Genomic DNA, 8887 nt, shown 5'->3' on the forward strand with positions numbered 1-8887 from the left:
GTTGTGGTTTTGTATAAAAAAAAAACATACAAGGAGATTCAATCTGGCATCAATGTTGGTGAGATAATCTATGGACCTAAATCACTCGGCCACTTTCTATTATGTCATTAAGGAAATTAAGAATAAGACGTATTTTTAAAATAATCATTTTCAGGCACAAAAAAGTGTATTTACAAATTTTCTGCCTCAAAATTGTAACCACACATTTTAATGGATTATATTGCATCATATTGTCTATTCTGGCAACTGTATCCAGCACAAACATGTATGAGATTGATTAAGTGTTTCATACAGACAAAAGTGTAGCCTAGCAGTTCTTCAAAACATGTTGTCCACACAATGTTGTTGTCCACGAAATCTGGCTTTTGGCATATCCTGATCCGTCCTTTAACCCGGTTCATGGACTCTATTCGTTAAAAATGGCCAAAATAGTTTCAGTAAGCTCACCTTCTTTCCCTAGAGCAGTCCTGTGTGAGTGAGCTCTTGCAGAAGCTGGAAGATTTGAGATCATTTAGCATTTTGACCATATATATATATATATATAATGTAAAAGCATGGCAGATTTACATCACATCCTACTCACTTCTCTTAAAGGCGGCTTTGATTGAAGAAAGGGGTCTTTGACTAAAAAAGCAAGCATGAAAAAAAAACAGATATTGACATAAAATATCTGCAACATTCATTGCCATGCTCTGTGGGGTATTCTGAACACTTTATGGTTGTTTAAGGTCAACAATCAGACACACCACGAGCGAATGGTCACAGTAAAAACAAAACATATACATACAGTACCATTCAAAAGTTTGGTGTCAATAAAATTGGTTTTGCTTAAAAGAAATTAATACTTTAAATCAGTAATGATGCATTAAATTGATCCGATATGACAGTAAAGATTACAAAATTTCTATTCCAAATAAACGCTGTGCTATTCATTAAGGAATCCTGGAAAACATGTATCATGGTTTCCAAAAAATATTAAGCAGCATTGATAATAATCAGAGATTATTCTTGAGCAGCAAATCAGTATATTAGAATGATTTCTGAAGGATCTTCAGGACACTGGAGACTGGAGTAATGATGCTGAAAATTCAGCTTTGATCACAGGAATAAATTACATTTTAACATAGATTCACATAGAAAACAGCTGTTTTTTAATTGTAAAAACATTTCATGATATTACTGTGTTTTGACCAAACAATGCAGTCTTGACGAGCATAAGATACTTCTTTCAAAAAATGTATAAAATCTTACTGACCCCAAACTTTTGAACGCTAGTTTTAGAATGTTTAACACACATGCATCCATGTACTATTATAACGAACATTTTTATCACCACAATATCTTCAACAGATAACAGTGACAGTTATTTCTCACATACAAAATGTTAACTTTTATTGCATTATTACTTCATAAAACTTTGCTTTAATTACTCTACATCTCAATGTAATGTCCTTTTCTATCTTTACAACTAGTTGCTTATTTCCACTGTAACATATCCTGCTTTGACCAGGTCAAGTGTGTTCAACAGCACAATGAAATGGATCTAACAATAATACTGTACCACAGAAACTACGTGTCAAAAAGACAGCAAACTGAACACTGCACAAAGCCTAAAGAGACATCAAAGAGACATCTATTTCATACCTCAGATTAGTAGACGTATGAAGAGTTAAAGGAATCCATTAGAGCAAATAACAGCAACATTTTAACATAGATTCACATAGAAAACAGCTGTTTTTTAATTGTAAAAACATTTCATGATATTACTGTGTTTTGACCAAACAATGCAGTCTTGACGAGCATAAGATACTTCTTTCAAAAAATGTATAAAATCTTACTGACCCCAAACTTTTGAACGCTAGTTTTAGAATGTTTAACACACATGCATCCATGTACTATTATAACGAACATTTTTATCACCACAATATCTTCAACAGATAACAGTGACAGTTATTTCTCACATACAAAATGTTAACTTTTATTGCATTATTACTTCATAAAACTTTGCTTTAATTACTCTACATCTCAATGTAATGTCCTTTTCTATCTTTACAACTAGTTGCTTATTTCCACTGTAACATATCCTGCTTTGACCAGGTCAAGTGTGTTCAACAGCACAATGAAATGGATCTAACAATAATACTGTACCACAGAAACTACGTGTCAAAAAGACAGCAAACTGAACACTGCACAAAGCCTAAAGAGACATCAAAGGCGTCTATTTCATACCTCAGATTAGTAGACGTATGAAGTGTTAAAGGAATCCATTAGAGCAAATAACAGCATCCCTTCCAAAAACTACAGTGTTCATTGGAAAAAGCTCTTTGATCTTTCAAGCTGAAGACTTGCATTCTCTTCCTGACTATGTGGACGTTTTAAAGCTGCTGTTTTCTGCATAGCTGAAGTGATGTGTCATAAGCGCAGAGTGAGAGAGAGAGTCAGGCCAGGCCTCTCAAAGGCTGCTTGAGCTCTGCTTGTGTATTTATATATACATGATAAATATACACAGTACACACAAAACAAAAACGTTTATTTTGGATGCAATTATCGCGATTAATCATTTGACAGCACTAATTGTTTTAATCTTGTCCCACTTTCAGACTTAAAATCTGAAAATCCATCATAAGGGTGCCATTTTTGATGTTAAAAATTATTGATATTAAAAGGGTAATGAACTGAGAAATCAAAATTCCCTTGCTTTTTTGACATATAAGAGGTCATTGTACTATAAAAATATTCTGTAAGTTTCAGAACTCAAAACTTTCTCAATAGTCTAAAAACAGCTTATATTGAAGCCAATCTGCCAAAACGACTGGTTGTGGAATGTGCCACTTTATGATGTAATAGTGTGGCTAAGCCCCGCCTCCGCAGAAGAAGATCAACGCCTGCTTCTACATCACTGCCTGTTTAGCTCCGCCCACCGATTCATGCATATAGTGTAAATAACGAGAGGCAAACACAGGTCTACGCAGAAACCAAACGATAAAGATGCTCCGAAGACAACAAGACCCTGTGCAGTGCTGAGTATTTATGCATTTTTAACCTAAGTCACAGCAGCGTCCATCTATGAAGGGTGTTGCTGTCAAACACACACAACTGTTAGCCAATCACAGCAGTCGGCGTTTACTTCCGAGTCTACAATCCGCCACGCCTATTCAAACAGAGCGTTCAGATGAAACAGGACAGAAAATAGCCTATTACTTCTAAATGATGTTTTTTGATGTAAAAATCTTGATAACATTATAAGACTATATATAACATTATAACATTATTATACCTAATAAAGTTTCTGTATTTGGTTACCGTCAGTCAAGAGCATCCTTGAGACCAAATATGTGATCTGTGAATAAATCAATCAAGGTAAGAAAAATAAAATTTCCAGGCTGTTTCATAAAAATGTCAAAATTCTCCTGTAATGCATGTTCACTGTTGGACATTATTAGTTGACAAGTTAAATGACTTACAGTGTATTTTTAGAGAGTTTACTTTCTACAACACCACAGGGTCAGAAGTCCCCATAGTTAAACAAACACCCATGATGCTCTTGTGTCTGAAAGTGAGAAAATGCCTATAGCCATGTTCCAACATCCCAGAAAAGCGCCTCACTATTATTTTAAAGTTAAATGTTCAACAAGCACATATGAATGTAGTGTTTGAGTGTCCATATACTTTTGGTCTTGCAATGCAAGAGGTCAAAATTGAATTTGTAAACCTCAATGGCTGGTTTATTTTTGACAGTGTTTTTACACAATTTTACACTGATGCTGAACATTCAAAGATATGTAGCATCAAACTACACAAGATTTCAGAGTCGTTGAATCAGATTGATTCACATGATTCAAATAGAGACTAGAGCCTCAAGCATTATATAATCAGCAAAACAACTCGATTACAATTGTAACTTCTAGCTGATGATAACAAAAGAATCTTGTTCTTGAAATGTTCACTTAATTTATTTACATTAGGGCTGCCAAATCAATTAATCGCGATTAATCACATCCAAAATAAAAGTTATGTATTTATATATAAATATTTGGATGCGATTAATCACGATTAATCGATTTGACAGCCCTGATTTACATATTATATGAAGTACTCAAATGGTGTGTGAGGATATTGTGTTTCCATCTTACCTTATAAGTGTTCTGGTTTATTTCTTTCTGAGCGGTCTGCAAAACACAAAGCATAAAACATGAGCTAAATTCTTTGTAGCACAATTTTATTTAACTTTCTACATTTGCTACATTCAGCTTCTAAATCCTGAATCACAGCTGGCAGCAGTGACGCTCTGTGTGGCTGGTTAAACAGTGCGGTGCGTTCCTGATCAGCCTGTTTTAAAGAGCAGAGCTTAAGGAGAGAACTAGAAGCTACAATGACAACAAACACAGTTTTTTATGAAATGTCGCTCAGCATTCACATCACTCAGGTCCAGTCGAACAGCTCTTATAGCAGGTTTCTGGTTTCACAGGATTCATTTGTGTCTCTCTTTCACTTTTGAACACATTTTCAGCATATTTAAACCTCGAACTTAGTTAAACTACAAAGCTTGCAGAACAAGACCAGCATGTTTCACTACACAAAAATAACATCCTTGTTTCTCCCGACAGCATCAGGCATTCATAGAAAATGTTTAACTTTCCTCAGGTAATGAAAGTGAACTCATAAAACAATGACTGCTTTGGCAAAGGGGTCTTTGTGTGTCTTTGTTTCAGTTGTCTACTGACCTATCACTGTCCTCAGACACACCTGCTGGGTCCAGTTTCTGCTCTCACTGTGTGTGTGTGTGTGTGTGTGTGTGTGTGTGTTAAAGTATGAGAAAGTGAAATAACCCACCTCACTCATAATAGCATTTGTGTTTTGAGTTTGCTAAATTATTATCATTTAAATCACTGTATTATTCACATGTATATAAGATAAATAATAAATTTAGCTGCAAAACAAGACCCATTACTTATTAAGGATATTATTGGAAATATATAGTCCTACCTGCATATTGGAGAGCACAGTAAGCGGACTCATTCCCTGCCTTCTGATTCAAATGTGTGCGAGAGAAAGCACAACTCCTGGTAAAAGTGACGTCTCTTTTTTTCATTAGGTATGTTGACAAAGTCAGGGTGCCATGCAGGAATGCGGTCAATCAGGAAGTATTTCTTTTCTGACCAAAACAATAGTTAACCAACCATGTAAAAACATCATAGATTTTCCCTATCGGTACAGATGCCCACCTTAATCATGTGAGAGGTTCATTGTTTTAAAGAATTACATCCTGATATTGCACTACACCATCAGTTTTATCACTGTTACTGCTCCAGGAAGGTGGTGCGGTTTTGTACTGATAGCGAGATAGCAACCAGCTCTCACTTAAAAGAGTCCTGAAACTAGTACAAGAGAAGATACCCTATGTTCCCTATGGAAATTCTGGTCATAACAAAAATCAGGCTTGACATGCTGAAAACTGACTGGTGGTGCTAATTTATACTGCAATATAAAAGATAAATAATAAATTTAGCTGCAAAACAAGACCCATTACTTATTAAGGATATTATTGGAAATATATAATCCTACCTGCATATTGGAGAGCACAGTAAGCGGACTCATTCCCTGCCTTCTGATTCAAATGTGTGCGAGAGAAAGCACAACTCCTGGTAAAAGTGACGTCTCTCTTTTTCATTAGGTATGTTGACAAAGTCAGGGTGCCATGCAGGAATGCGGTCAATCAGGAAGTATTTCTTTTCTGACCAAAACAATAGTTAACCAACCATGTAAAAACATCATAGATTTTCCCTATCGGTACAGATGCCCACCTTAATCATGTGAGAGGTTCATTGTTTTAAAGAATTACATCCTGATATTGCACTACACCATCAGTTTTATCACTGTTACTGCTCCAGGAAGATGGTGCGGTTTTGTACTGATAGCGAGATAGCAACCAGCTCTCACTTAAAAGAGTCCTGAAACTAGTACAAGAGAAGATACCCTATGTTCCCTATGGAAATTCTGGTCATAACAAAAATCAGGCTTGACATGCTGAAAACTGACTGGTGGTGCTAATTTATACTGCAATAAGTAAAAATAAATAGTAAAAATAGATGACAAACTCCATTCAAATGTTGGTTATGTATTTTTGACTGGTTCTAAAAATAGTCTTAACCGGTTCTTAAAAAATGCTACTAAACAAGTACAGCAACTGAAATACATATCCTTTATGCATAAATGACAGCTTATGCCTATCTATCTATCTATCTATCTATCTATCTGCAAATGCTATGAGAATTTGAGTATTTGTGACCCTGCCTGTGAAAACCCAGCTAAAGTCGTTTTTTTGTGATTTACTGTGAAAAATATTGTGAAAATTATCCTTCATAAAGATGGACAAACTCCATTCATTGGTTATGTATTTTTGACTGGTTCTAAAAATAGTCTTAACCGGTTCTTAAAAAATGCTACTAAACAAGTACAGCAACTGAAATACATATCCTTTATGCACAAATGACAGCTTATGCCTATCTATCTATCTATCTATCTATCTATCTATCTGCAAATGCTATGAGAATTTGAGTATTTGTGACCCTGCCTGTGAAAACCCAGCTAAAGTCGTTTTTTTGTGATTTACTGTGAAAAATATTGTGAAAATTATCCTTCATAAAGATGTAGAACATTCTGAGAAAATATAACCTTTATATCTTTAATATTGACTGAGTAAGGCCATGTCAAAGATTGAAATCATAGTGGAATTAATGGTTGAAATGAAAAAATTTTATGCTTGTTATCTCATAATTAGATTTTGAGACTTTAGCCTCATAAAAATATGAGTATAAGTCACAGGGAAAGCTTAAGACTTCTCATTACAAATTTGGGAAGATGGTTGGAGTGGGTTGTGTTTTCAAATGCAGGTTATAAGCGACCCAAACTCACAGTTGTTGCAGAGATGGAGTTCGTGTGGAGCAGAATTTTCCTGTGAACCAAGTCGCTCGGAGACACTGCAAATCATGAACTGCTCGTGTGTAAAAGAACACAGTGCCATGCTTCACTCTAAAACTTAGCTAGTCAGACGTTGCCATTTTATAAACTAAACCATGCATTGCTAGAATGCATAAAAAAGTTATTGACCAGCTGGCAAGTAACACCATTTCATATCCTCATCAATGGTGATTTTAACTTGCGTTTGGCCCTCAGCTAGTGTTAATTTTGGACCCTTGCTGAAATGCTATGGGTGCGCCACACACACAACCACTAGATGGCGCCACTAACTTGTGCAGTGCTGCCAGTAGCAACACATTTGTGTGGGTCATACTTCTCCGAAATCCACATGAATATGGAAAAATCATTAATATAATAATTAATAAATATACATCCATGGTTTATACTAATCTTCATACACGAAAACATTCACACATGCCTGACATCAGCTGAGAATGATACACATCAAATATGGGAGCCAACTTTTGGTGTTTTGTTTACATAGAGACTGACATGGTGACAAAATAAAACTCAATGTAATTTGATCACAAGGGGCAACAGGAGATGCATGTTACAGTAATTCCAGGATTACTGTAAATGGCAATCTGTCTCTGCCTACCACTTGCTATGAGATAGATGTTAATACCAGGGGCTGGTTACATAAACAAAGCCACTATGTTAAGACTGTGTCATAAAGGGGTCCTTGATTATGATTTCACTTTTTAAACTTTAGTTAGAGTGTAATGTTGCTGTTTGAGCATAAACAACATCTGCAAAATTACAACGCTGAAAAAGTTCAATGCAAAGGGAGATATTTTATTTTACAGAATTCGCTTTTTAAGGCCTGGTACACACGGCTGATAGGGAGCTTCTTCCTGGGTTGGTGACATCACAAACCCCAAAAATTTACATAAAATGAACACATGTTACAGTGCACCCCATAAACACAATCAAGCCTTCGAAAATAGCTGATTTGCCACCCCTTTAATAACTAGTCTGACCAACAAGAATTTAGCCAAGTGGTAATCAGTCATACATTTCGGATTCAAATTAGACCAATCTACATTTTTATGTAACTGACTTTAACAAGTTATGACCAAAATCGGATGACTAATGTCTAAGACTTGTCTAAGTGTTTTATGCAGGTGTAAACAGGGCCTTTAAGAGAAATAAAAAGCGAAGGAGAACTAGAGTTTGTGGAGGAAAAAAGAAAGCTCTCTTTCTGACACTTTGAGACATCAAAGTGATTTCCATTCTCAACTGGAAACATGTGCGACATGGATTTTGAGGATAAAGACCTTGTTTAGACAAGTTGAAAAGCATTATGAACAGACTATGGGATAGATTTGTGCTGACAGAGTGTCTCTGTGTGTAAAGCCTGTCTGTGCAGGCCAATACTTTCTTTCACTCATTGTACTGAGAGACAAAACCTTTTCACACTGACCTGAAATCAGTCTTCCAGATTGTGGCAAAAGGCACTGGTTAAATCCACTCTGACAGTGCTAGAGGCCTGTTCGTAAAACCTCATTCCCAATCATAGAGAAAACGGCAGATTTAAACACACTGGCACACCTTAACGGGATAGTTCATGTAAACATTTCAATTCTGTCATCATTTACCTACCATCATACCGTTCCAAACCTCTACTGTAAAATGTAAATACACTCTAAAAATGCTGGGTTAAAAAGGGACAAACCCAGCTATTGGGTTGTTTTGACCCAGCGGTTGGGTTGTTTTGACCCAGCGGTTGGGTTGTTTTGACCCAGCGGTTGGGTTGTTTTGACCCAGCGGTTGGGTTGTTTTGACCCAGCGGTTGGGTTGTTTTGACCCAGCGGTTGGGTTGTTTTGACCCAGCGGTTGGGTTGTTTTGACCCAGCGGTTGGGTTGTTTTGACCCAGCGGTTGGGTTGTTTTGACCCAGCGGTTGG

The 8887-nt window shown here is 36.2% G+C and overlaps 1 long non-coding RNA gene across 1 annotated transcript; it reads right to left on the reverse strand.

The window, feature by feature from the left end:
- Positions 1-583: 583 nt before the first annotated feature.
- Positions 584-5058, reverse strand: LOC107757617 (uncharacterized). Its single transcript, XR_001641954.1, has 3 exons — positions 4987-5058; positions 4134-4169; positions 584-624 (listed from the first exon to the last, which is right to left on the reverse strand). It is a non-coding gene; the product is annotated as an uncharacterized LOC107757617 (long non-coding RNA).
- Between the last annotated feature and the right edge of the window lie 3829 nt (positions 5059-8887).

Source organism: Sinocyclocheilus rhinocerous, unplaced genomic scaffold, assembly GCF_001515625.1.
Source record: "Sinocyclocheilus rhinocerous isolate Xijiao unplaced genomic scaffold, SAMN03320098_v1.1 scaffold323, whole genome shotgun sequence".
Lineage (NCBI taxonomy): Eukaryota > Metazoa > Chordata > Actinopteri > Cypriniformes > Cyprinidae > Sinocyclocheilus > Sinocyclocheilus rhinocerous.